Genomic DNA, 26,824 nt, shown 5'->3' with positions numbered 1-26,824 from the left:
AGGTACTTCTGCATTTATTCAGGAGGAAATCACTAAAGCTGTGCTTAAACTGTGACACAATGAACTCTATGATTCTTTATTGAAAATAATAACTCTCCTGAGACACTCCCTAAATTTCTAAGATACTAAAAGTTTGTGGGTGTTTTTTTAAAAAAGTAGAATATCCCAGAGCAGATCAACGAACCAATAGGCAATGACCGATTAACGGGAACTTACTGCTTGTAAGAAGTGTAAAGCCGTGTTCGAACTTGTGTGCGTAGTTACTACAGAGAAACTTGTTAAAATGTAGCCTGAGTCAGTAGATCTAGTGTGGGGCCTGAGATTCTGCATTTCTAGCTACTTCCAGGTCCACAGACCACTCTAGAAAAATTCTACAGGAACAGTCACCCAAACTTTAATGTGCATAAGGGATCACAAGGAGAGTATGATTTAAAATGAAGATTCTTGGTCTCCATTCCTGGATATTCTGATTAAGTAAGGCCAAGACCCTGGAATTTGCAATTTTAGCAAGGGCTTTACAGGATACGGATATAGGAAACGCACAGAACCCACACTGAGAAATACTACTGTAGAGGTCACAAAGATGAGTAAAGCTTGGTGTCTCTTTCTGAGGAACTTACAGGGTGGGGGAAAGAAGATATCCAAGCCACAATGCCATGCTTCACAGGCAGTATGAGACACTTGTTAAGAACAGTACTCAAGTTTTCTCTAAAAGTTAGGAGATACTGACATTTTGGAAAGAAGAGATTTGAAGTTTTAATTAAACAATAACTATTAAGTATGAAAAGGATAGTTTTTAGCTAAAAAGAATAAGTATCCTTCATTTAACATCAACAAATGCCAGGAGTCAGCCTCCCACAGCCTGATAGAAATAAATGGTTTAATGCTGAAGCTATTTGTCCTGGTATATGTCCCACACTAAATACTACAAACATCCCATTGACTGGCAGAAATTTGAGGCAGAAGAACCATTTCGTGTCTTTACCCAGGCATCGACACATAAGTCAAAGATGACAGAATTACAGGAACCACATAGAAAGAAATGAAAGAAAGATCATTCCTATGCGCTAACAAAAACCAGAAAATTCTTCTAAGGCAGGTGGAGGTGGGGAGGAGAGCTAATAACTTCAGATGCCAACGGTCATGTTCATCTAGTATCTGAACAAAATGCCAGAGATGGATGTGTGACTCTAACCTAGCAACTCTCTACCTCTCCTTCCTCTGCGTGACAGCCAGCATGTTGCTTATTATGGTCTGGATGCCTTGTCAATGGTAATGCCCGGTACAATCACGTCTGCACATCAAACATGAATTACTCATTCCTTCCTGCTTTCCCTAGGCTGGACTCGAGGGACCGGAGTTTCTTGGTCACCTCTGAAGAGAGATACATGCTTCTGGAACACCTATATTGTTCATATCCAAGCACTGGTGACCATAAAATACATTCTAATCATCACCTTCCTCTTAAGTTCAACCTACAGTGAGTTAGCAGGAATGCAGCCTTGCTGAGGCAACTCACGAAAGAGGAAAGAAGATCACTATATTGCACACCTAAAATTAATACAACACTGTTTAACTATACTGGAATTACACTTTTAAAAAAGAGGAAGGAACAATGACATGAAGGAAAAAGCACTTCAGAGGGAATTACGAGGCCTGTATTCTAGCATTAAGAACCTATGGCCATTCCTAGAAGGTGCTGAGCAGAGATGTGACATCTTTCTGAGAAAGCTTCAACTACTACCGTAACTAAAATAGTGGTGAAAAAGAAACATAAAACCACTCTATAGTAGTTCCAGAATAAGGACTATTAAGAAATTAACACTGCGTCCAGAAAACTATTCTGCAGTACCCAGGGGAGAGGAGATTTATAGAATTAACAATTTGATTTTAAAAAACAAATGGGCTAAGTGTTTCCAGAAATAAAATTAGCCTCGAAACTCTGTAAAAATCCCCCAGTTTCTCACTTGTTCTTCATTCTCTTCGGTATATATCCATCACCAACAGATTGTTTCTTGATGGGAGACATCAGTAAAATGGCAGTTTTCCCTGAGAAAAGACACTAGCCTCATTCACACTTCTAGAAAGCCTGACATAATGGGAGTTATCTCCAAAGAGAAAACTGTTTGGGGGAGGGGGAGATAATCATCTACATCTATCAGAATCTCAACTTAGTTCCTGTGCAAAGCATTCTTGTTTTGCCTGACAAACAGCCTTCACACAATGGACACCAAAGCACCCACTAAATGATGAGAGACATTCCAGTCTTGCCTAATCGACAAAACCCCAGCAGGACAGACCCCGTGTCAGTGGCTGAAAACCTGACCGATATCATTTTATAAGTGAAATTTATCAGATATTAGCTTAGGAAAGTATGAAAAAGAAATCTGAGGCTTAGGGGCCTGGGATGGCAGGTGTGAATCCAAAGATGTCAGGAGGCCAGGCCAGTGAAATGTGTCCTGGCCTGCCTCCTTCTGCTACAGAGCAGTTTAAGAAAAAATTGCTATGTCGTAGCACCCGGGGCCTGTTCAAGACCCGAAGCCTGGAACCTTTCTTTTGGCGTGCAAATGATTACATATTCTACCACCAGGGCTTTTAAAGCAGTCTACTTTTAAATATTAAAATGCTGGCTAGTCATGCTTACCGATTATTTTTCTACTCATTTTAATATATGTAGTAGGATTTTTACTAAAGAAATACACCTGCCTTTCGTATCATAAAAGGCTAAGGAAAAATAGTTTTACTCCTAAGTTTTTCTATTTTACTTTCTTTTTTTTTTTTAGATTTGTCAGAGAGAGAGAGCGCATGCGCGCACAAGAAAGAGAGCACAAGCAGGCAGGACAGGCATAGGGAGAAGCAGGCTCCCCAATGAGTGGGGAGCCAGATAACGAGACTCGATCCCAGGACCTTGGGATCATGACCTGAGCCGAAGGCAGATGCTTAACTGACTGAGCCACCCAGGCATCCTGCAGTTTTTCTATTTTTAAATGAAGGGCTTTCTCTCGTTTAAGAAAACCATGGGGGCGGGGGGTACCTGGGTGGCTCAGTCAGTTGAGTGGCCGGCTCTTGGTTTTTGCTCAGGTCATGATTTCAAGGCCCTGGGATTGAGCCTTCCTCTTCCCCCATCAAGTTCTGTGCTCAACAGGGACTCTGCTTGAGGATTCTCTCTCCTCCTCTCTCCCTTTGTACCCCCTATCCCCCTTGCACACACACACTCTAAAATAAATAAATCTTTAAAAAAATTTTTTCCCTAAACATTTTTATTGCTTCGAGGCAATGAGCAACCAAATCAAACCAAAAGTAACAGTTTAATAGCTACACTTCCCCGTGTTTGTTATAGAAGACTATGCCAGTATTTACAACTTCAGTTATTTTTTCAGTCATGCAGTTCTGGAAATACTATGCAGCATTTCATGCGAAGACTTCCTATAATCCAAGTATCATGAATCCCAAGGCAGGAACCAGGACTGACCTGGGACTGAAGGCCTGAGCCACTGGAGGGAAACTACCAAAAGTTGCCATTCACTGGCCACCTTGGAGTTCCCAGCCAATATCACAGGTATGGGCATGGCGTTCTGCTCATACCCGCTAGCCCCTACCTACAGTGACCACTCACGGTGTCTGTCCTGCCTTCCTCCTCAAAGTCTGTTTCTGGGTGTAAGGAATAAAAGCAGAGAGATCAGGCTGTAACCATCCAGAGTTGCCACCGGACTGAAACCAAGGCTACTTGGAACAGAGTATTAAACTCAAAGTTGTCCATCTATAAATTCATCTCATGCTGAACTGTTTAATTATTAATTCTCAGGAACTACCATGCAAGTGATTGAATATTCTACCTCCAGGGTTTTTAAAGCAGTCTATTTTAAAACAGATATTAAAACGCTGGCTGGTCATCGTGCTTCTTGATTGTAAAGTGACTAGAAACAGCAATCTAAAATTTTGTAATTTCAATCCATTCTCCCACCCCTCATTTTAAGAGGAAAGTTATTTGGGAGAAGGAAGCCATGCATTAATTTATTTTGATGTGGCAACCTGTCTTCCATCTGTGTCTCTTGTAATACCTCCATTTGTTTAAAAGAAAGATAAACTGTTCTTTAGAAAGGCTTGGAGCCCTGCTTCTAATAAACAGGACATCCTAGTTGACTTAGAGTGTAACTAAATGTAAATTGTAATTTTTCATGATTTTCTGTTGAAACCAAATTCTGCCCGTAAAACCGTACACACTGGTCCTGGACAAGTTCTTTCTAAAACAATGGAAAAGTACGCAGAGAGAAAATGCTGAAGAGACTATCCGGAGCTGGAACCCCCTAGAATCTGGCCTCCCTGTCACATCTGAACAGTTATGCTCCTCCCTGAGGCCCAGTTTCTCCCTGTGTGGGGTGGAGGTGACAATGCTTGCTTCTGTCTCCTGAGAGGAGGTGGTATGTGAAGAGGACAGACCTGATGACCTAAGAGCTGGAGGGAGAAAGGGGACATTATTCAAGTTGCTTCAACATATCAGAATATATCCTTAGTCCCATAGGACCGAAGTCAGAAAAGTGAAGATGTTAGAGATTTCCTATTTTAACTAAGAACTCAAGTTTAAAAATGCCATGAAGTTTGTCTTTCACTTTTCATTCTTTATTAGGCTCAACAAATTTAAAGAATACATGCCAGAATGGTAAACTTTCAAAAGCTTGATAATGTGGAATTAGCATTGCTCTAATCGCTGTTTCCTCCCCCCTTGCAAAAAGTACTGTCCTCCAGAATTACTAGCTGAGTGAATATAAAATACAACTGGCAACATCCCCCAATTTTTTTTTTTTAAGATTTTATTTATTTATTTGACAGAGAGAGAGAGACAGCCAGTGAGAGAGGGAACACAGGCAGGGGGAGTGGGAGAGGAAGAAGCAGGCTCCCAGCAGAGAAGCCTGATGCGGGGATCGATCCCAGAATGCCGGGATCACACCCTGAGCAGAAGGCAGACGCCCAACAACTGAGCCACCCAGGTGCCCCCACATCCCCCAATTTCTAAGCCTAACTTCAACTCCAGAGAAAGGGCAGGCAGGATGACAGATAAGAGAAACAGTGGACAGAAAAGCGATTCCTAGAAGTATGGTCTCACAAAATTTTGATAACTTAGGCATGCAGAAGAAATGGAGAGTATATAGAGTCGTGTATACTTGCAAAACATACTGTCAAGCATTTTATTATATGCATTTATTTCATCTGAATTTCAAGCGGATAAACTAGGTCTTCTTTCTGCCCGTTTTATGGACAAGGAAACTAAAGCTCAGAAAGCTTAAGTAACTTGGAACAAAACTAGAAAGTGACAGAGCCAAGACTTGAACCTTGAATGTTCAAGACTCGACTCAGTTCAAGAGCCCTAAACCATTACAGCTATTTCTACCCACTGCTCGTTCTCTTTCCTTTTCCAATTTCTACCAGCCACTCTTCTCTTCTTCAATGTACTGCGGCTTCCGTTTCAAATTCTATACTTGATAGATAAGGTGCCTTGACTTGATTTGAGAGGCAGCACAGTAAAGGGGGGGAAGGAATGGAGAGGGAGCTAATTTTAAGACGAGTACTGAAAAGAGTTGGAGAGCTGATCCCCATGCTAATGGTAGGAAGGGCACAGGGGCCAAACACTGAGAATGCATCACCCTGCAAGCATTCTGCAATCTTCCGCCAAAAGCATTACGCTGTACATTATGCTGGTCAGAGGAGGACTTCACACATGCTTAATATGACGGCATTCCCACAGTACGTGAGAAACGAGTACAGGTGACCTTCTCTGCCTTACTGACATGGCTAACTAATTAAATCCTAGTATTGTAATTAACAAAAGAATTATGCAAAAATTATGATCAGAAAACAGATTTTTTTTTTTAATGTTTCATTCTGAATTTAGTAGTGGGCACTGTAGTAGTGAACCATTTCAGTTGTCTGTTCCCTTTTCTTGGCAGAGCCCACTTACCTCAAACAGCATATGTATTCTCACAGAAAATTTAGGAACACCGGAAGACTACAGATTTCTGAGGCAAGAGGACAAAATGAACCAAAAGGCTTTTGAAATCTCCTGTTTAGATCAGGGAGCTATCTATAATTCATCATCTGGCAAAAAAATGTAATCACAAATGAAGTATGTGACAGTTATATTAACAGCAACGTTTAAAAATTCCCCCCAATAAATGCTACATAGCGTTCTTTTTTAAATGAGGTAGATGTATATTGCGGATAGAGAGAGGTGTCTAAGACACACTGGCTTAAAAACACCGTGCAGGTGCGATTTTGTATACTGACACAATAAACTTCTAAAAGTATCTCAATGAAAGTTGATGCAGGACTTTTATTTTCTAACCTTTAATTTTTTTTTAACCATATGTTTCACTTTTTAAATAGTAATTTCTCCTTATAAAAGTCTTCCTTAAACTAAGAATTAGGAAGTCTTTTTCCATATTTGACAGATTGGGAGGAAATATTTTTTTAAGGCTATCCAAGACTGGTAATTATGGAACCCCATGGCTGAATAGAAGGTGAATCTTTTCTTCTTTTCGTAAATAGTGATAATGATGAATATTCACAGTTAACTAAACACTGCATTTAATATACACTTTAGTAACGACTGCCCATTTTCTCCAATATCTATTCTTCCTATTTCACATTGACTATTTCTCAAACTCCCTTACTAGTTAGGACTGTATTGCCATGGTCTGGCCTGTGATGTGGGCAGAATGATGCCTCCAAGTTCTAAGTTGTTGCCTACATAAAGGGAACACATCTTCCCTCTTTCCTGTTGTTGAGAAGATATGATGGTGGGAACTGGAGCAGCCATCTTAGACCATAAGATGAAAGCTACTTGTTAAAGATGGCACAGCAACAAAATAGAGTCCCTGATGAATTGGACCCACAAACCTACCAAGGACTTGGTTCCAGGCTTTCATGAGAGAGAGGAAGGTCTATTATGTTTAAGCCACAGTTTGTTTTTTGTTGCTGCAGTCCATATCCTGCTGCATTGCTGTATGTACGTACGTAAACGCGTACACGTGTACACACACACACACACCCAGGAAGTTTTTCTCATGCTACAAATATCATCCCCTTTTTAAACCTAAGTTGATTAAATGGACTGAAAAATTAATCTACTTGTACTAAATCTTTAAATAGAAACCAGAAACAGAAGAACCTAAGAGATCTTACTTTTTTCTTCCTTAACCTCCTTGGCTTCTGAGTAGCAAGCCTGAAACAAAAATGCCTCCCCCTTATCAATTGCTGGTCTTGTTTCTTACTTGTTATAGGAGTAAAAGATTTTATTCTTAGCAGTCTCACGATATTTTCAATGTACTAAATGACCTACATCTACCTCACAGATTAACCACAATGAAACAGAAGGTGAACTAGATGGAGTCACTAAACACAATAAACTATAAAATCACCTTTAAAATTAATATACCACATTACTATAATGTGAGGCAACAACAGATGAATTTATATGAAAAAAACAAGGCTTACTTCAAGTGGGTGATCTTTGACAATTTCGATCTAACTTTCCAAGTTCTGTTTAGTGCACCACATTGGTATGTCTTAACTGATTTCACTGCCTCTTTAACAGAGTCCTCACACAAATACATTTATGGACAAACTGAAAATAAATTATAAATATTAGGAAGAAAGAATATTAAAAAATCAAATATCAGCTTTCCTTCTACACAGCATAAATTATTTTTAGGAATATACAGATTACTGCTTTATGGGTAAAAACAGAATTTATAGTTCTTCAGACAATAGATAATGTCAAGGTGATCTAAAATATGTTATTCTCCTGAAGTATCTAAATACCTGGGTCTTTAGTTACTTTTGTCAATGTATCTATTTCTTTCAGACATAAGTATAACATTTCCCTTGACAGAGTATACAGTTGTCTGCTTCCAGTACCTGGTTTATCTTTTCAAAAGCATACGTTTTTATTCTTATTTTTTAAAAAAAACATATAGTACTCTTTCAAACATTTCCACATTCTCCTTCTGGTCAGACTTCAACCAAAAAAAACACACATATAAGGTAGAAAAAGAGGATGAAAATCTAAAGGTCTAATTATTTTCTACTATAAGAGCTTCAATAGATTCTCAACAGATTTTAATAGGATAGGATGTAGCAGATTTTCAGGCCAACCATAATATAGCCAGGAGTTCATATAAAATACCTAAACCCACAGTTGTAAACTCAGGAGGCTGCTGCTCTCTTTGGAAAGGAAAGCTAAAATCTTAAGAGTGCTTAAGTTACTAAAAACTAAAGATTTTTCTACACCAGATGTCCCAGAAATGATCCATCAGCAGCAAAACAGATCAAAAGAGTTAGATCCACAGGGTGGCTTTCCGTGTGTGCAAAATTTAATGTGTGCATGAGAGGCAAATCCAGGCAAAAGTCACAACAACAAAACATTCCAGAAGTTATATGAAATCTTTGAAGTAGATGTTCTTAAAAAATGTTCTATGAGGAGGTAGGAAAGGCAAGATGGAGTTAAGAGGAACAGAACTTTTATGCTCCACTTTATCTTTGTTCTTTCACAATTGGAAAAAAAAAGTAGGCCTGAAACCCAAATGAAATCGTTGTATGTGAAAAATACATATGGTGATGTGTGGCTTCCACCATGTTCACTTTAAACCACAAAGATTTAACATTTAACATTCTTATAAATAATGACAAACCACAAGTCAGAAAGGGTAGAAAAAATCAGTTTTGAACACAACTAGCATTTACGTGGTGTTTACAAATACTTTGTATCCACGGATCCACAAACCCTAACCCACAACTCCGAAATCTAAAAGCTCTCAAAGCCTAATTTGTGTTGAGGGGAGAGGGGTTGTATGTGCAAACTCACTGGGTGGCACAGCACAACCTGAAGTGATACTTATTATAGTCTTTATCCCAATCAGTTTACCTTTGTGTTTCACTACAGACATAATGTACTTAATTATTTAGGTGCTACCCTAGACCCCACTGAGCTTATTATAATATTATCTGTGGGTTATGTGCTGTGTTACCTTCTAAAATCCTGGTCCCAAGGATTTCAGGTAAGAAGTGTGGACCTCTATCAACTCAATTACCTGCACCACAACCCTATGAGAAAAGATCTTGCAAATAAGGAAACAGGGTTAAGGAACCAGTCCAAGGTTGGGGGGGCGGGGGGAGATGAGTAAGTATTAAACCAGCTCAAGCAGTTCAAAGCCTGGACTCTTGGCCATTGCCTATGCGGACTTCTCTTTTTACATCACATAGATGAATGAGGTTTTTTGTTTTCCAGCCGTAATTACCAAAATTAATGTAGGAGTCCTTTTATGTTTTCAATCTTTTAAAAACCATAGTTACCCTTCAGAAAAAGAAAATAATGCATTTTAAGGAAAAATAGACTTTGGGCAAAGTCACGCTAATATTTTTAAACAACCAACATCCACGCAGCGCATTCTTCCAGATCTGGGTTATGAGTAAACGGCGGAGCTTGAAGTGGCATTGTCACAACTGTCTGAACAAGGGTGTCCAACGACATGCTGTTTTCATCGTTCTTACGGTCACAAGTGGAAGTTTCAAGGGACATGCTAATACCAGAGTTAAAAGAAAGAGTGGGGGGGGGGTCAAGAAACATCACACCAGCAGGGTGAACTCATCGCCAAGTCTTTCCTTGGAAGTCGCAGTTCAACGACCAATATCACCCAAAACGCCAACCTCTCCCTTTCCCTCCTCCTGCTGAACTAAGCTTAAATAAAACCCTTACAGATATTTGGGCTCTGCCCCCGCGTTCCGACCTTCTCTCAAGATGGCGGCGAAACGAAGGCGAAGCTACCGGAAGTGGGGCTGCGCACCACGCCCCGCTTCCGCCCCTCCTGTGGGCTCCACGCAGGAGGGAGCCTCTGCCGGAGGAGACAAAGCAGACAGCAAGATGACCTAAAAACGGGCCTCACGTCAAGACAGGAAACATTCCAGGAAGACGCAGGGGTGGGGAGAATGTAATTAAAATGGACTAGGCTGTGACTGGCCAAGAAGGTTTAGAGAAACAAGATAAAGCGGCACCAAATCCTCATGCTGGAGCTGCCAGAGTCAGAGGGGATGGGGCGAAGGAGGAAAACCTTTCCAGGGACTTAGGAGTGCTACAAACTGAGGGCTTCAGAGGGGAGGGAGGTCGGGGAATGGGATGGGCTGGTGATGGGTGGTAGGGAGGGCACGTATTGCATGGTGCACTGGGTGTTATAGGCAACTAATGAATCATCGAACTTTACATCAAAAACCAGGGATGTACTGTATGGTGACTAACATAATATAATAAAAAAACATTAAAAAAAAACAAAATGAAGGGCAAAGGTGAAAAGCGACTGAGATCTGGAGAGGCAGAGAATGAGAAAAATGGGAGTGTAAGATCTGAAATGTTTTTGCTATTTTAGCTTACCTATGCCTAGATCACCAGAGGCAACATTTGGCATAGTAAAGGTCCAAAGTTCTTAGGTCTGACCAGTTCTTAGGTCAGAACTTTCCCGTGTTCCTCTATACAAGTTTACTTGATTCTCTAATTCATGTAGTCTGCAGGAGGTAGATTATAATGTTATTTCTTATACAATATTAAGAGGATACAGAAACGAAAAACTATGGATGACAGATTTATCAAACATAAAACATTAGATTTTTCCCTCTCGTTTCTCGGAGGGTTCATTGCTCAGATTTAACAGCAAGGGAACATTTCCTACTACCTAGATTCTGAAACAGAGAAAGGATGGAAATTAGGCATTATGATGGAAAAAGTGAAATACTAGAGAGAGTTGAAAAGATCCACCACCTTATCCATCTTCCTTGACTGTACGGTCTCTGGAGCATTTCCATTAATGGGCAAGAAACATCCCAGTGCATTGACTATGTTCACCTGTTATTTGTAAACTCTTATGACATGAATAATGCTTTCACCACAACCTGTTCTACTGAACGTTATTTTTTTTCCTATCAGCTTAATAGTTGTGCCAAGTTTGAGATCTGCAACTTTAGCTAATGTTCCATTTTTTTCTACCTAGGTTAAAAATTCCCATACCGGCTGTGCTGAACATCAAGAAACAATGATACTCTGCAGCCAACATTACAAGCAAGAAAACAATTTAAAACTCTAGCTTTTTAGATTGCACACAAATCTTATCTGTGCACCCCTGGACACTACAAAATTGATTCCGGTGTTAAAAACTGACAATTACTATATAATAATAAAAACAGAAAACAAGGGTAGCTGGAGAAAAATTGGAACCTTTCTGCACTATTAGTGGGAATGTAAGATGGTGCAGCTGCTATGGAAAATAGTATAACAATTCTTAAAAAACAAAAAACAAAAAACTGAACATAGAATTACCCTATGATCCAGCAATCTCACTTCTGGGTATACATCCAAAAGAACTGAAAGCAGGATCTCAAGGAGATATTTGCACATTCGTGTTTACAGCAGCAGAATTCACAATAGCCAGGAGATGGAAGCAACCCAAATGCCCATCAACAAATGAATGGACAAAGAAAATGTGGTACATACATACAATGGAGTATTATTCAGCCTTAAAAAGAAAGGGAATTCTGACATATGCCGAACCTGAGGACATTATGCTGAGATAAAGCAGTCACAAAGAGACAGACTGTATGTATGCCTCTACTTACATAAGTTATCTACTGAAGACAAGTTGATAGAAAATAGAAAGCAGAATGGGGGTTGCCAGGGACGGGGGAGGGGAAATGGGGAGTCGTTTAATAGGTACAGAGTTTCAGTTTTACAAGAAAAAATTCTGGAGATGTTGCCCAACATGAATACACTTAGCTCTAACTAAACAGTACACTTAACAATTGTGAAGATGGCAAATTCTTCAAACCGCAATTTAAAATTTTAAGTTACATTTTAGAAAAAAGGAACTGAATTAACAAGATAGAAGTGAATGGGAGATTAACTCTAAGGAAGAACTTTTCCCTCCTTTTTGAAAAACAGATTGGGGTGCCAGGGTGGGTCAGTCGGTTGTGGTCTGACTCTTGATTTCGGCTCAGGTCATGATCTCAGGGTCATGAGATTGAGGCCCATGTCAGGAGCACAGCCTGCCTAAGATTTTCTCGCTCTCTCTCCCCGGCCCTCAAAAATAAAATAAAAATAGAAAAGAAGAAAAAAATTCCAGATCTTCAGAATGTCAAAAGATTTTCTTACCACCACATTTCTTTTTTGAGACAATCACTACAAAGTCAGCCTATATAAGGTTCTTTCTCTTAGGTGCTCCAAGATTCTTTGTAAATCAAAAATCAGTGCCTCCACATCATTATGCTACCCTGAGAAAGGACTCTCAGAGGAACAGATTTTGCTTTATGATAGAAATTACTTCTTCCTTTCTTGGGATTTGCCAATTCATGACTCCTCCGACTCCGCTTTAAGATCCGACAGGAAACATGGAAAAAAGAACACATCCTTTCCTTTTGGCTTTATGATTAAAGAGCTTTGCTTTTAAATGATGCACAGTTTATCCTCCAAACATTATTTCCTTGAGGGTGGTGACTACAACTCACGTTAACTTCATCTAAAATAAGAAAGGCCAAAATAACCACTAGTTCTATAGCAGACAATTCTTGATACTTCTAAGTAAATTCAAATATTCCTCCCCTAGAGAAAAGGAAAACAAAACCAAAAAAACCAAAAAACCCCAACATTTAGAGTAAGACCACATCTTCCTAGCTCTAGCTCTGGATATAACACAAACTTAACCTAAACTGTGGCACATCCAAGCCATCTAAGAATACCATGAATGCAAAGGGAATAAAAACATGAAAAGATAATATAAAGCATCTGTACTTAAAATGCCTCTCCCTTTACCTTCCTATGCGTTAGGATAAAGAACTAAGCAATTCCAATTGCAGAACAGAATTCTCATATTCCTCTGTAAAAGGTAATCAAGTTACACTTTTGGTTGAGCAAGGGTTTCATCAACCAATTCACTTGCTTACAAGTTTCAGGGAAAATGGTATTCTCATTTCAAAAATGGCATTTACCTCAATGTCATTTAGGTAAAATGCCTGCTTTCATTTTAATCCTTGCAATAATGACCACCATTAGCTTCCGTTTCTATGTACTGCATCAGTCTACTTCACTGAACAGGTAGGACAGAAAAGAGATTTAGTTATATTCTATACCTGATAAAGGTTATAACCACCATCCTAAACTTGGAAAGAAAAATTATGACTAGCAGTTGGCTTAAAAATTTTGCAGACTGTTATTTAGAGAACTCTTAATTAACTATTATTTTTACTAAAAGCAATCCAAATATCAGCAAGGGAAGATGGGAATGAAGACTGTAATTGTGCTCAAAGACAAACTTGAACAGGTAAGTTATTTCCTCAATGTTGTGTGTGTTTTTTTAAGAGCATTCAAACAAAGAGTTCAATGCAAAATTTTTCTGAAGTGAACTTGTTTATCCAAATGGCAGGCTTTGAGAAGATCAATTTTAATGTTGGACCTATAATCCTGGCAACTCTAGGTCAAACTGCTACACATTCAACAAGGACTGTAAACATTTAAAGGTTCATTAGTTATTCAGTTACATTCAGGAAACATTTATGAAGTGCCCATGAGCAAGGATCTCTGCTACTATAAAGTCCAATCCTATTATCAATGCAACACAATGGATCCGTATTTTTCTTTTTAAAAACAAAAACACAAGCAAACCATAAAGTTGTGGCAAACCACACATACCCCAGCCTTGGAGAAACAGGGAAACAGGGTGACATGTGCTCAAATAATGTAGTCTTAGGTAACAGTAACGTTCAAGAAACATGATAGTTGCCAACCTGTTCCACATGTAAGAGCTGTGCTCGAGACCCCAAAATCCTATCTGACGACTGGCAGGGACAAGCTGGAGACCCAGACGTGAGAAACCAGGTCTGTTAAGAAACTGGAAACTATGGTGTATGTGAGTGGTTGAAGAAAGTAGAGATGTTAAGCCTGAAAGGCAGGGGCGGGGGGAGGGGAGCAAGGCTCATAAGAAATTTGACAGCACATTTAAAATATTTTTAGAGCTTCCCTGTATAAGGAGTAGGTTTATTATGTAGTTGGCCAACTAGGCAGAAATAGTACCACGCATGGAAGTCAGGGGAAGGTCTTAGGCGTGTCTAACCATTAGAACCATCCATAGTAAAACAAACAAACAAACAAACAAACAAACAAACAAACAAACAGGCTGCCTTGGAGCATAGAAAGCTCCCGGCATCAGGAAATGTTCAGAATTTCGGAAAAGTGAAAAGAAGTCCTGGCTTGAGGGAGAGACTGAAGTATTACTTTTTTTTTTTTTTTTTTTTTTTTTTTTTTTTTTTTTTGACAGAGACAGAGACAGCCAGCGAGAGAGGGAACACAAGCAGGGGGAGTGGGAGAGGAAGAAGCAGGCTCATAGCGGAGGAGCCTGATGTGGGGCTCGATCCCAGAACGCCGGGATCACGCCCTGAGCCGAAGGCAGATGCTTAACCACTGAGCCGCTCAGGCACCCTGAAGTATTACTTTTTTTGAACCTTGAAACATTTCCTGGTACCAGGAGCCTTCTAAGCTCCAAGGTAGCCCATGTTACTATAGACAATTATCTTCTTTAAAAGAAAAACGGGGATAATTACTAGAAATTCCAAATAAGGATTCAAGGAAATGTCAGAGAAATTGTCGTTGCCTCCCTGTATTTACCCATATTCCCAAAAAAGTTGTGTCTTGGATCAATATAGTGGTGACTTAAGCTCACCAAAGGTTCTTCTTCTCTCAATGACTTACCTCTGAAACCTCTTCAAGATTATTCTTGATGTGGCGTCTTCCCTAACTCATCAGCTGCTATCACCCCCCTCTAAGCTCCCACTTATCTGTGCATATCACCAACACAGTACTCTTGCTTCATAAGGATTATTGATATGAATGGAATTCTAAGTTATAGCAAAGGCTTTGAATTTACAAAGTCATGGATCATAAAATACTAGTACTACTAGATTACAAAGGTCTGTAATACTTATGAAAAAGAATTAACCAAATCTGAGAGCAACGCACCTTCAAAGGCCTCCGGAGAGCACGTATGCTAACTCAGCACCTTCCCAAGGAGTTAGCAACCACTTGGACAATATGGATATGTGTCTTTGGAAATTTGTCCCTTAGAAAGGTATTTTAGGACATGTTCCATTTTATACCACTCAGCCTTGCTTAGACTATAAATTCCTTGAGGATGGAGAGGTCTTCCTTTCCCTGCCCCAGGAGAGCCCTTAGTTGATGGTTAAATGGAATTTCATAAACTGCTTGCCAATAGAAAAAAAATTATACTTGGAGAACTAAATTGTCTGTGAAAGGAAGGAGTTGTGATTCCTATTTTTGCAAATATGGTAGAATCAAACACCAACTTCTTTTTCTGTTCTTAGTGGGCACAAAAGACCACTGACAGTAACTCCCTTACCCCGACTCTTGTAATAATCCTTGATACAACTAACTTCCTAAGAATTGCGGAAATTAAAAGATCCCAATTTTACTAGAGTTAATACCAATCACAGAATTTCAGAGTTAGAAAGTAACTTGGAGACCATCTAATGCAGCTCCCTAATTTTACTGCTTAGACAAGTAGTGACATTGATTCAGGACTCCAAGCAATTTTTTCACTTTCCCTTTTTTAAACTACAAACAAGAGAGGCTTGATCACCTCACAGAAGTCACTGCATTGGCCTAGGACCACCTAACACTCATGATTGCTCAGTCATTTTATCCTTGAAGTAACTCACACTTGGAAGGCATCACTTACAGAATATATAATAAGACTCATGTATACAATGACAAAAATCGGAATAGGGGAGTTTAGATCAAGTCAATGCTTCTAACGAGCCCATTAAAAATTAACTACCAGGGCATTTGGCTGGCTCAGTCGGTAGAGCATCGGACTCTTGATCTAAGGGTCGGGAGTTCAAGCCCCACATTGGGTGTGGAGCCTACTTTAAAACAAGACTACCATTTCATGAACTCCTATGTACTAGACAATTGATCCAATCCTATGCATACGCTACCTCATGCAATCAGCCCAGTGATTCTGCCACCGCAAATATAATTATCCCTGGTTTACAAATGACACACATAAGGCTCATTTTACCCAAAGAAAAAGCCTCAAAGCAGAGTGTGGATTTCGACCCAGGCCTGTCACTTCAAAGCCTGCGCAGCACTCTTGTCGTGCTACCTTAAATACTGTCTTATGGTTCCTTGAAACTGTTCCAGTTCTCAAGGATCACATTTCCAAATGTTTGGAAAGGCACCCACAAGAAAGGAGGTGATATGGTTCAGTGCAACAAGCAAGAGCCTACCAGCCAGGCCCACCAGGGTTAGAGTTCCGGAACCATCATTCAGTGGTTCTGAATTACCAGGGCGCACAAAATAAAGAGGTATTAGGAGAAACTTAATAAGGCAAATTTTAAGAAATGGGAGTATTACAGTTATTCCCAAATCATCGCCCTTAAAATTCACCGAGTATAATCCTCAGACAAAACTTGATCAATTATTCCAAACTCTGTATGACAACCCTAGAAAGAGAAAACTCACCCTCCAAAAATAAAAGGGATATTTTAAAATCCAAACACAGAGAAAACTTTACATTTTGCCTCCCGTGTAGGTGTTTATTTTGTTTCACAATTAAGTGGCCATTGGAAGAATAAGTTTTTTCAAAGTTCTGGAAAGTCATCTTCAATTAGGCCCCGGAAAGAAATGGAATCTCTTTTAGTCATGACTCTTGTTTTCTTTGAAAGTTCATGTTTGGGTCAGCCAAGTTTTAAACGGTAAAATTATATTGCTGTGTTGTTAGTCAAGTTTGGGGGGTGGGGTGGGGGTGAAGCCGCTAGCTATTTGGATGACTGTAGGACACCTTATCTGGTTTCTATACTGAAAGAAGGGTCTGTCTATTCTTAGGCAAAAGACATCATCGTTTTAGAGGAGAAGCTTGCACTGGATTTCTATTGAATGATCCACATGGGAAGACTCAAGAAAAGTCTAGCTCTCCAAATAAAAGCTGTTTTCAGAGCGTGTGTGATTTTTCTTGGGCCAATGGAATGTCTAAGCTAAAGGGTTTTTCTTTTGTTTTCTTCCTGTGTTGCAATGTAGCCAAATAGAAAAAAATTGTGTAATGATTTTCCCCATTTATTCCTTGCCTTATTATAACAAGAATAAAGCAGTGAATAACAAATAATGAATTTAAACTATTGCTAAGTTACGAATGAGCCAGAAGCTGTACTTGCTTTTATTATAACAGTTATTACCCTGATTGTAGACTGTTACTTGTACAAACCTGCACACCACATTCTCACACTCTATTAATGAAACCCAGCCGACTTTCCCATTACCATCTTTTTACTGTAACTCCCTTCATGGAGATGGCTGTTGCAGTCACAGGAACGAAGGAAGTGGTTTGGTTGATAGGAAGGCAAAACAGACCAATAACACCAGTTAAGGCAATAATTTCTGTGGGATAAAAACATTTCACTCTGGGAAGGAACTAAGTAGCCCCTGCTACCAACATTCCCAAGGGACATCGAAAGAAGTCACGAGCACCTCTGTGGTCAATACCAGGATCAGCAGAGGTTCAGGAAAGGAACTCTTGCTTAAGAGTTAAAAAACAAAACAAAACAGAAAAAACAACGCAGATGAGATCCAGGCAAAGGGTCTGCCATTTGCCATCTAACCAAAGACTTGGAGCATCTCATCAGACAGTGGGGATTAAAAAAAAAGAAAGAAAAAGAAAAAGAAAAAAAGGAAGGAAGGAAGGGGAAAGAAAGAGGAAGGAAGGAAGGAAGGAAGGGATTACTTTCTTATTGGAGAGAGCTTGAAGACCTATAGTATTTTGTGTAAAAATGTGTTAATAAGACTGGTTCTAAAAAAAAAAAAAAGGGTGACCTTTGGGAAGTTAAACCAAAAAAAATTTTTGACTCTTGATACAACAGAACTGTATGATCAGTAATAAGTATACTGATAGGCACCATCATTGAAAAAGAGAAGAGATACACGTTAATGGGAGCAGGCCTTGATTCATTTTAAAACCACTTTTAAATATTATTAAAAGTAAAAGTCATACTCACAAATAATTACTTATCTATTGCATTGTAATATCTGCTTCACTTTTCATTGCTCTCACTAAAGAGAGGTATTTAGTCTGTCTTTAAATTTTAGCCATTTACACAGTGCCTAGCACACAGTAGGCACTTAATCTTTTTAGAATGAAGAGATAGGTATTTTTTAAATTCATAGCCCTTTCATCCATATCTACCTAAATTGAAACAATAAAGACGAGACAAAGGCTGCAAATTTGGCCCACTGAATGTGATGTTACGCTACACATATACTCTCAAACACATATAAACGGATTGTGCATGGATTATCCCACCCTATCCAATTAATAACAGAGAGCTACTCAAACTCAAACACGATTCTCTCCATACACTCTTTAAATACCAGTAATTTAAAAAATGCTATCACTATTGCATTTCTGTTGATATATTTTCTAATGTACTTTGGGGGAATGGATCAAAAATTAATAACTCATTAAAAGAGTGGTTTTTGGGGCACCTGGGTGGCTCAGTCAGTTAAGCATCTGCCTTGGGCTCAGGTCATGATCCCAAGGTCCTGGGATCAAGTCCCGCATCGGGCTCCCTGCTCCGTGGGGAGCCTGCTTCTCCCTCTCCCTCTGTACCTCCCCTGCTTGTACTCTCTCTCTCAAATAAATAAAAACTTAAAAGACTGGCTTTCTAAGATCTGAAAAACGTGCCCCAAAAGTACATTTCAGAGATACACATAACGAAGCCTCTTCTTTGCTTTCAGTTTTCAATCACCCTGGCTCCACGTGACAGCAGAGAATCATGACCTGCAACTTGTTTCTTCTCTTACAAAGATACTACAGGCATATAGCAATAAGTAGGATTCTCTCCTACACTGTCAACAGTGACAAAGGGACTTATGTGATTTCACTTTTTTTTAATTTGCCAATTTTAGGCATAGGTTCTATACAGTTACAACCTAAAGTACTGTTCTAGAAATCAAAGTTACTAAGGCTAGGGCGTTTAATTTATAAATTACTACTTAATTTCTTCTACAGCACCCTCCCTCTTCCACTTTAAAAATAATTTAGAAAGGGGCGCCTGGGTGGCGCAGTAGGTTAAGTGTCCGACTCTTGGTCTTGGCTCAGGTCATGATCTCAGCATTGTGGGGACGGAGCCTCTCAGCGGGCTCCACGCTCAGTGGGGAGTCTGCTTGAGATTCTCTTCCTCTCCCTCTCCCCCTAACTCCTCCCCAATTGTGCTAAATCTTTAAAATAAATTTAAAAAGCACAAATTGACCAACATCTTGAGAAAGGAGACAATAGACAAAAACATATACCATTTTTTTTTAAATACTGAAACCTGGCGAGAACAGTCCAATTTATTGGGCTGCTGAGCTTAGAAACAAGGTAGACATCAAGAAGCCAAAACATGAAAGGAGATGGCTGCAAGAAGTTGATAAAAGGGACCCTGCTGGGTGACTTGAGAACCCAACTGCTTAAGGATGTATGGAGACCTACTATAATCGGTTAAACTTTGATTACAAAATAAGATTACAGGCTGTTTCTGTATTTCACTACAAAAATTTGGGGACATGTACATCAATCATTGGATGGTATGGTTAAGGCTTCCAACACTGTCATTAACTTAATTGTTTTGCTTTTTTTTAAAAAAAAAAAGAAAACTAAATACCCTTCCAGGAGGGCTGGATTTCACGGCTTTTAATTTAGGCAAAATTTAGTTTTGAAAGCACAAAGGAGATACTGCCTGGGGAATCCAAGAAGGCTTTCTAGAAGCCAGCTGTGTGCTTGAAGACAGCCAGGCACTCCTGCGCAGAAAATGGATACAAAGGCACCCCGACATGCCGCCCGCAGCCCCCCCCCCTCCGCCCCCATGGCCAGCCACGTGATTCCATGTGACAACTGACGGCACAGATCTTGATGGCACAGATCGGGTCCACATCAACAACACAGTGTTAGATGGCAACTCACTCCATCTTTTTCGGACCTCAGTTCCCTCATTTGTAACAGAAGAGGCTGGACTAGTGAAATCCCTTCCAGTTCTAACATAGAATTATTACATTCATGACTTTAGCCGGATGCCTCTATCCTGCCTATAAAATAAAACACCCTTAGGAAAGAACTCTTTCAATGACCTTTTTCTCACCACCTTTCACTGGTCTTAAAGGCAGAAGCAAATGCGTTTGATTGTTTCTTAGGATTCCCACAGAACAGAGTTACCTGTGGGGCTACAACGTGGCCATGACCTCCTACACTTCCCAAAGCTTGCTGGGGCTGCTCTGAAAGTGATTTGAAAAACACAAGGTTTTGAACATATTTAAACTGTAACAGTATGCACTGTATTTCCTTAAAAAAAAAAAAAAGTTATAGTCTCACAGTACCTACTTCTACAATGGCTTAAAGCCCTCAAACGGGTATCTGACAGTTAACATTAATACAAAGAGATGAACAGACCATAGGGAAGTGCACTACCCCAAGCCTTTTGGGGTGCCTTACAAACGTTAGACTCATGTATCTGATCTATGCCGGCATTTAAACTTGGAGAACATAGAATCTACTAAGCTTCTATAAGTCTAGTGTTACCTCCAGTTACTCTGGATTATTTTTAAGAGTTTTTCCATTCGCTCAATACTACTTAATACTTAACATTATGATTAAAAACCACAGTGATTAGCACTTGAATATTCTGCCATGTGCCAGGCATGACAATATACAGTGACTCCACCCTCCTCTACCTCTCCCCCTCCCCCACAAGCCTATAGCTGAGGAAACAGAGGCACAAGATGAGTCAGTAACTTCATATCAAGGTCACAAAGTCGGCATCTGAATCCCGGCATCCTAACCCCAGGGCCCACCTGTTTAAATGCTGGAAGCAAGCCTATCTAGCACCTGACAATGCTGGGTGATCAAAGATGATTAAGAAAAGCATTTGGTTTACACCTGGTGTAAACCATCGGAGTTTGCCAAACATATAAAAAAATAATTACAACATGATATGTGTGCTGTAACCCAGGCCTTTAAAAATCACTGTGGCAACAGAGGGGAGAGAGTGCCAGGGGAGTGCAGAAAGGCTTCCACTGAGCCAGGTACTAAAAGATGAGCAGGCATTCCTGGGGTGCAGGAAGAACGGAAAGGCATTCTGGGTACAAGACAGCTTGTGCCAAGGTACATAAAGGTGAGTGAGCTCGGGGAATCCAGTGTGGCAGGAGGGGAGGGAAGGCAGGGCAGGAACAGGGAGCTTTCACGGGCTAGCTAACTGGACCCCTTTTGGCATTGGGTCCTATGGGGCTGCCGGCAGCTAGAAAGCAGGGTTCATTTGACAGCACTCTCCTACAGGGACAGTATCTGGTAGGGTTTGAGGTTTTTTTCTTCTCTTCTGAGATTCGCTTCCCCAGAGTCAGGAAGACTCTAAAAGACAGATAGGTCTGGGGAGCGAGCAAGAACATTCAGTGCAATAAACCAGTTAGCTGAATTTTGGAACCAGGCGTTCCAGGCGGGAGAGAGCACACAGAAGAAAGGGTGGTAGTAAATCGGCCCCCATGACGAGCTGCCATCAACTGGACAGCCTAGGCGCATGGCCCTCAATGGGGTCATGAGCACAACAGTGTGAGTGCGTTTTCTGGGGAGAAAACTTGTATGTAGTTTCACCAGATTCTCCAAAGGATCAGTGGGCTGAGAAAAACAATCACTGCTTTCAAGCAGGCTTAGAGCCAGACCTCCCCGCAACTTCTAGTACCTGGGGCAATTCAAAGGCACTTGAAGGAAAACCAACAAAAACACCATTGCAAGCAAAATGAGAAAGCCCTCCCTCCCTCCCTCTCTCGGGCCTTCCTCGAAACTGAAAAACAGACTCTCTTCAAAAGGCCTTTCAGATCCGAGATCCTTATTGTCTAAGGTTGTTTGGGTCATATTATGCAAGCCCACCACCAATTCAGAACCCCAGATGTTCAGGATTTATCGCTAAGATACAAACCCTCCAATATCTAATCTAATTTTCCGAAGGAAAACCTTCCCACTAAATGGTGAGCACAGTGAAGAAATGCCAGAAGCCAGATCGACAGGCCAGGTACTTAATTAACTTCTCAACTAATATTTAAAAGAAAACTTAAAAATAAACCACACTTCAGCGAAACTCACTTTAATTTTCTACCACAAGATTAAAAGGATGGCTGCCTCCTGAGGAATAATCATCACCCTGGAGTCTGAACACAGGAACCCTTATTTCCAGGTTGACAATTTGGCCCCCTGCGGATCACAAACAGCCAACCCAACATCTGTCATCACCATCACATGACATCCCACGTCACCGGCATTTCAACATGTCATTCTCCTGTTGCTAGAATTCACTCCGTTGCTGTTCAGCTCCGTGCCGCCATCTGTAAAGCGGTGCACGGTCAAGGCAACAGAGGCAAGGTCATCATGAAAGAGACAGAAAGAAGCCTCTGCGTACCTGGCATGGTAGGCAGCAGGGAGCAGAGGGGTGGTTAAGAACACCAGCGCTGGCGTCAACAGCAGCCCAGGTTCGAATGCCGGCCGTATCACGAAAGCAGTGTGAGCTCAGGCAGGTTACTTACCCTTTCTGCGAGTTCCTCAGGTTTAAAATGAGAATCCTAGCTGTGCCTCATTTGATGGGATTGTTAGGAGAACTCTCAGTAACTTGACGTTCGTAAAATGTTTTGTTTAGAGCAGTGTCTGGAACCTAGTTTGGATTTGATAAATACGCTCAATCTTACCAAAATTCCTTGGTTCAGGGAACTAACTAGCTATTTCAACAAAACGGAGAAAGAAGGCATGTTCAGTAAACAGGCAAATATCCAGAGTTAATTTAACGTTCAGTGGGAAATAAAACACCAAAAATAATTACCGCAGTGCAAATAACTGTCGATGGAAAGAAAAGTACTTTCAAGAAAAAAAATTAAAGAGACATTTGTTGCTCTCCTAGCACACGTTACATCACCATGCTGGATGTTAGGGGTAAGGAAATTAAAGGGCATCCCACATATCTATCGTTAGGTCACAGGAGCAGAGGATACTGATAGAGGAAGACTCAGGCCCACACACACTCCAATATATTGAGGAATGAAGTAGCCTGAACTTCTGAAGCAGGATAGCAATTTCTAAAGTAGTAATGGAGTAAAGCATTACTATTTAATAACGGGCTGATGCTACTGTTGTGTTTTCTCTGGGAAAATAACGCAGGAGGGTCAAAAACTTTGGCAGCAGAACAGCCACGGTTCCAAGGACAGAGGGCACAATAATGTAATCATTATTGTAGCAGAAATTGCTGCTCTTTCACCATGCCTTAATGTTTACTGTAAAGTAAAAATAAGAGCTTCCTTTCTAGATGGAATTCTGTGCCAGACACGGGGCCCCATGTTTTGTATACATTACCTAATGATTCCATGGAGTAGCCATTATCTTCATTCTCTTCAGAAGAGATAAAGAAACGCAAGTTTAGAGAGGTTAAAAGTCACCAGCCAGCAAGCATAGCAGGCTCTGAACCTAGTTATGAATCCAACACAACCATGTTGTAAGTATCGGATTTATAATTTGACGTCCAAGGTCACGAAACCTGGGCTAACCGACTGATTTCTCAATAACCTGTCCTCATCCACCTTCCAATGATAGAACCCCTTTCCAGATAGCTGTGCACGTGTTGAACACATTCAATCCTAATGGGGCGTGCTCTCTTTCTATTGCTACAGTCCGCATACAACCCTATGTTGTAGATTTTGTCATTCCCAACTTACACAGGAAGATCTAGCCTCAGAGAATTAAGTAGCTTGCCCAAGATAACACAGCTAATAAAGGACAGCCAGAATAGGAAACTCGCACTCAAAACCTCCCCTGGCTGACTCCCAAGCTCAAAGCACCGAGAAGCAGCGGAAAGGAAGCTCCTCTCAATTTTCTAAATGCAGATCCAATGGAAACTCTTCACCATCATGTCGTTCTTCTCAACTGACCAGTGTGACTCCGTCCCTGAAAATCTGCACTAAGATATTCTCTTTCCGGGAAGTCCCTTACTCCTCGACCAATTTACTCCACAGATTCTGTGGTCCTCATGGGCACCAGCGGGCCGAAGATAGAAGCAGAAATGAAGAACGGAGAGGAAAGAAAAAAGGGAGAAAGAGTGAAGAGAGGAAATGGAAGAAGGGGCCCTTCCTCCAACAGCAGGTTTCCCCTTGGCCCTCCCCTCGAAGCCTCGCCCACACCGGAGAACCCCTCCCAGGCTTCCCCTAGCAGACCAGTCCTCACTGGTCCCCTCACAGGTAGCTAGGCAACCACAGGCGTCATACACAAAGAGCAGAGAGGTGCCAAGTGCGGCCCCGCCGGACTTCAAACCAAAGCAGAACTGGTGACCTATAAATACCGCAAGGTGACGGAACACGTGAACAGATAAGGGACACAGGCTACAGAGGTTTGAGAGTCTGGATCTCCAGGCACAGCGAGAAAAGACAGCGCCCTCGTAGGGCCCTGGTGGACAGAGACCTGGAAGGCTGGGAAGCCAGACAGCAAAGCTCAGGGCGACTCAGTATCCGGGATAAAAAAGCCACAAGGGAGGCTGAACAGCTCTTAATAACGTAGCCCCAGAGGTCAAGGGCATGGATTCGTAATAGACATTTCAACTGCTCACTGCTTGTAGGCCTCTGAGCCAGGTCCTGGTTCTCAGCCTGACTTTGGACAGGTGAAATGAACAGATAATTTACCCCTACAAAATGACCTGTGAAACAGAAAAGGCTCAGGGTAGCAAACAGGATTCCCTGCTGCGCTGAGTTCACCCAGCACAAATAGGAGACAGAAACAAATATTGAAAACGCAACTTTGTTTCAGCAACACACATCCATTCCACACCATTAAGAACTCGGGACCTTTCCATTTCTTTTAAAAGGTGACTTTTTAACTTTTCCTACGACTTCTTGGGTGTGCATTTACATAAGAAAAGTGACAACAATGAGCCCAAGTGGAAGGATTTCCAAGATCTACCCCCAGATAGGACTAAATTTATTCAGAAACATACACTGGGGTTTCTTTTGTACAGTAAGCTCCTCCAAGAGGAAGAGCCATGGAGCACTCGTGCCTCAACAAAGCCTGGATTTGTGTATACGACAACAGTGGATAATCCTACACAGCCCAGCCCAAATGCTACTACTGCTTCTAAGAATTTTTCTTCAATCTCCAACCCAGGGATAACTGTTATTTTTATCTATTACAACAGTCTTTTCTAACTCTGTTTAATCCTTTCCACCTCCCCCATGAGTTGTCCAGAGGGCACTGCACATAGTAGGTATGCAAAAATTTTCTCCAAAAAAAAAAAATCATCTATGTGATGTTGTGCTTTCAAATTTAACGATACCAAATAGAGTACGTGGAGAGGACATTTGCACTTCAAGGAATCTTGAATGGCTCACACACACACACACACACACACACACACACACACACACACACACTATGGAGGATTCATGAAAACACCGCCTGAAAAAGGAAGCCAAATAATGCCTCCAACTTCTTTAAGAAACCTACTTTGAAAATGATTGCTGCAGATGTGCCTGTCCAGAACTAAAGTTAAATTAGCCTGGGAGCTGCTGTCTGGTGATAACTTTCTTAGTGCCAGGAAGTTGGTGAGTATGTGATTAAACATGCTTCCGCCCTTAGCTCCACCCTAGATGCTATCGGTTCACCGACAAGGTTCTGCAGCTGACCAGCTCACACCGCACTCAAGAAAAAAAAAATCTAAGAAAAACAAAACAAACCATGCCAAATTTTCACACAAGTAATTGAAACTCTAAATCCCCTCCCATGTGTATATTTTTTACTCATCTTCACAATTCACACAAATTTAAAACATAGAAGGAAAATAAGTTAACACTGGCCATTTTCGTGACTTCAAACACATAAATATTTTAGGCTTTTAACTCACAATATCACTAAAATAGTAACTAGCCTGTCAATTGATTCCAAGTTTCTAACGCATTCCTACCTACTGTTCCTAGATAAGCCCCAGGACTCTCTTCACCTTCCACCCCTGAACTATTTGGCTACGTTCACAGAGAAAATGCCAGAATATGAAACACACAAGGACTTAGCAAATTTGCACGAGCGTTTTCCTTTTCTAACCTACCTCTGTTCAAGCTTTGTTGAAGTCCCTAAGTTGATTCCTTGAGTGCGTAATTTTCCCAAAATACACTGGCTTTTTAGAAATCCCCAAATGGAGTTTTGCTAAAAATTAGCCTCATTTCTCAGAAAATGAGAAATACTTTTATACTTCATGAAAAATGTCCCTATCTAGCTCTCTGACCTTAAACCAGTCAATTCATACCTTTCTGGCCTACAATCTCAATTAGTGATTTCATACTATTTTCAAACATTTTTAACCTTTTGACTTGGGCTTTGATATCTGGTGAAGAAAGTCCTCCTTCATAGTTCTTTTTCAAACTTATCTTGGCTTTATATACATTTATTAAGTCCAGCTGAACTTCAGAACTAGTTTTTCAACTTCTTTAAAAATTATTTTGGGGGCACCTGGGTGGCTCAGCCGTTAAGTGGCTGCCTTCGGCTCAGGGCATGATCCCAGGTGGGCTCGAGCCCGCACTGGGTGGGCTCCTCCACTAGGAGCCTGCTTCTTCCTCTCCCACTCCCCCTGCTTGTGTTCCCTCTCTCGCTGGCTGTCTCTCTCCGTCAAATAAAATCTTTTTTAAAAAGTTTTGAAAATTTTATTGACTTGTATTTAATCTGCAAATTAATTTGGAAGAAATGGA

General features: G+C 40.7%; 1 protein-coding gene and 1 long non-coding RNA gene across 12 annotated transcripts in view; both read right to left on the bottom strand.

The window, feature by feature from the left end:
- RBPMS (RNA binding protein, mRNA processing factor) overlaps window positions 1-26,824 on the bottom strand; it is a 183,035-nt gene that overhangs the window by 128,939 nt on the left and 27,272 nt on the right. The window lies entirely within an intron of this gene.
- The window catches only part of LOC123780354 (uncharacterized), a 49,515-nt gene continuing 25,456 nt past the window's right edge, over window positions 2,766-26,824 (bottom strand). Inside the window, exons 1-2 of the long non-coding RNA XR_006776381.2 lie at window positions 24,029-26,824; window positions 2,766-23,492 (exon numbers count right to left, since the gene is read on the bottom strand). The exon at window positions 24,029-26,824 is cut by the window's right edge and continues 25,456 nt beyond it. This is a non-coding gene — a long non-coding RNA (uncharacterized LOC123780354). The remainder of the gene's footprint in view (window positions 23,493-24,028) is intronic.

This window comes from Ursus americanus, chromosome 27 (assembly GCF_024610735.1).
Source record: "Ursus americanus isolate L20-20 chromosome 27, mUrsAme1.1.p, whole genome shotgun sequence".
Taxonomy (NCBI): domain Eukaryota; kingdom Metazoa; phylum Chordata; class Mammalia; order Carnivora; family Ursidae; genus Ursus; species Ursus americanus.
The sequence above is the reverse complement of the archived record's forward strand: the minus strand, read 5'-3'. Positions and strand labels throughout refer to the sequence as shown.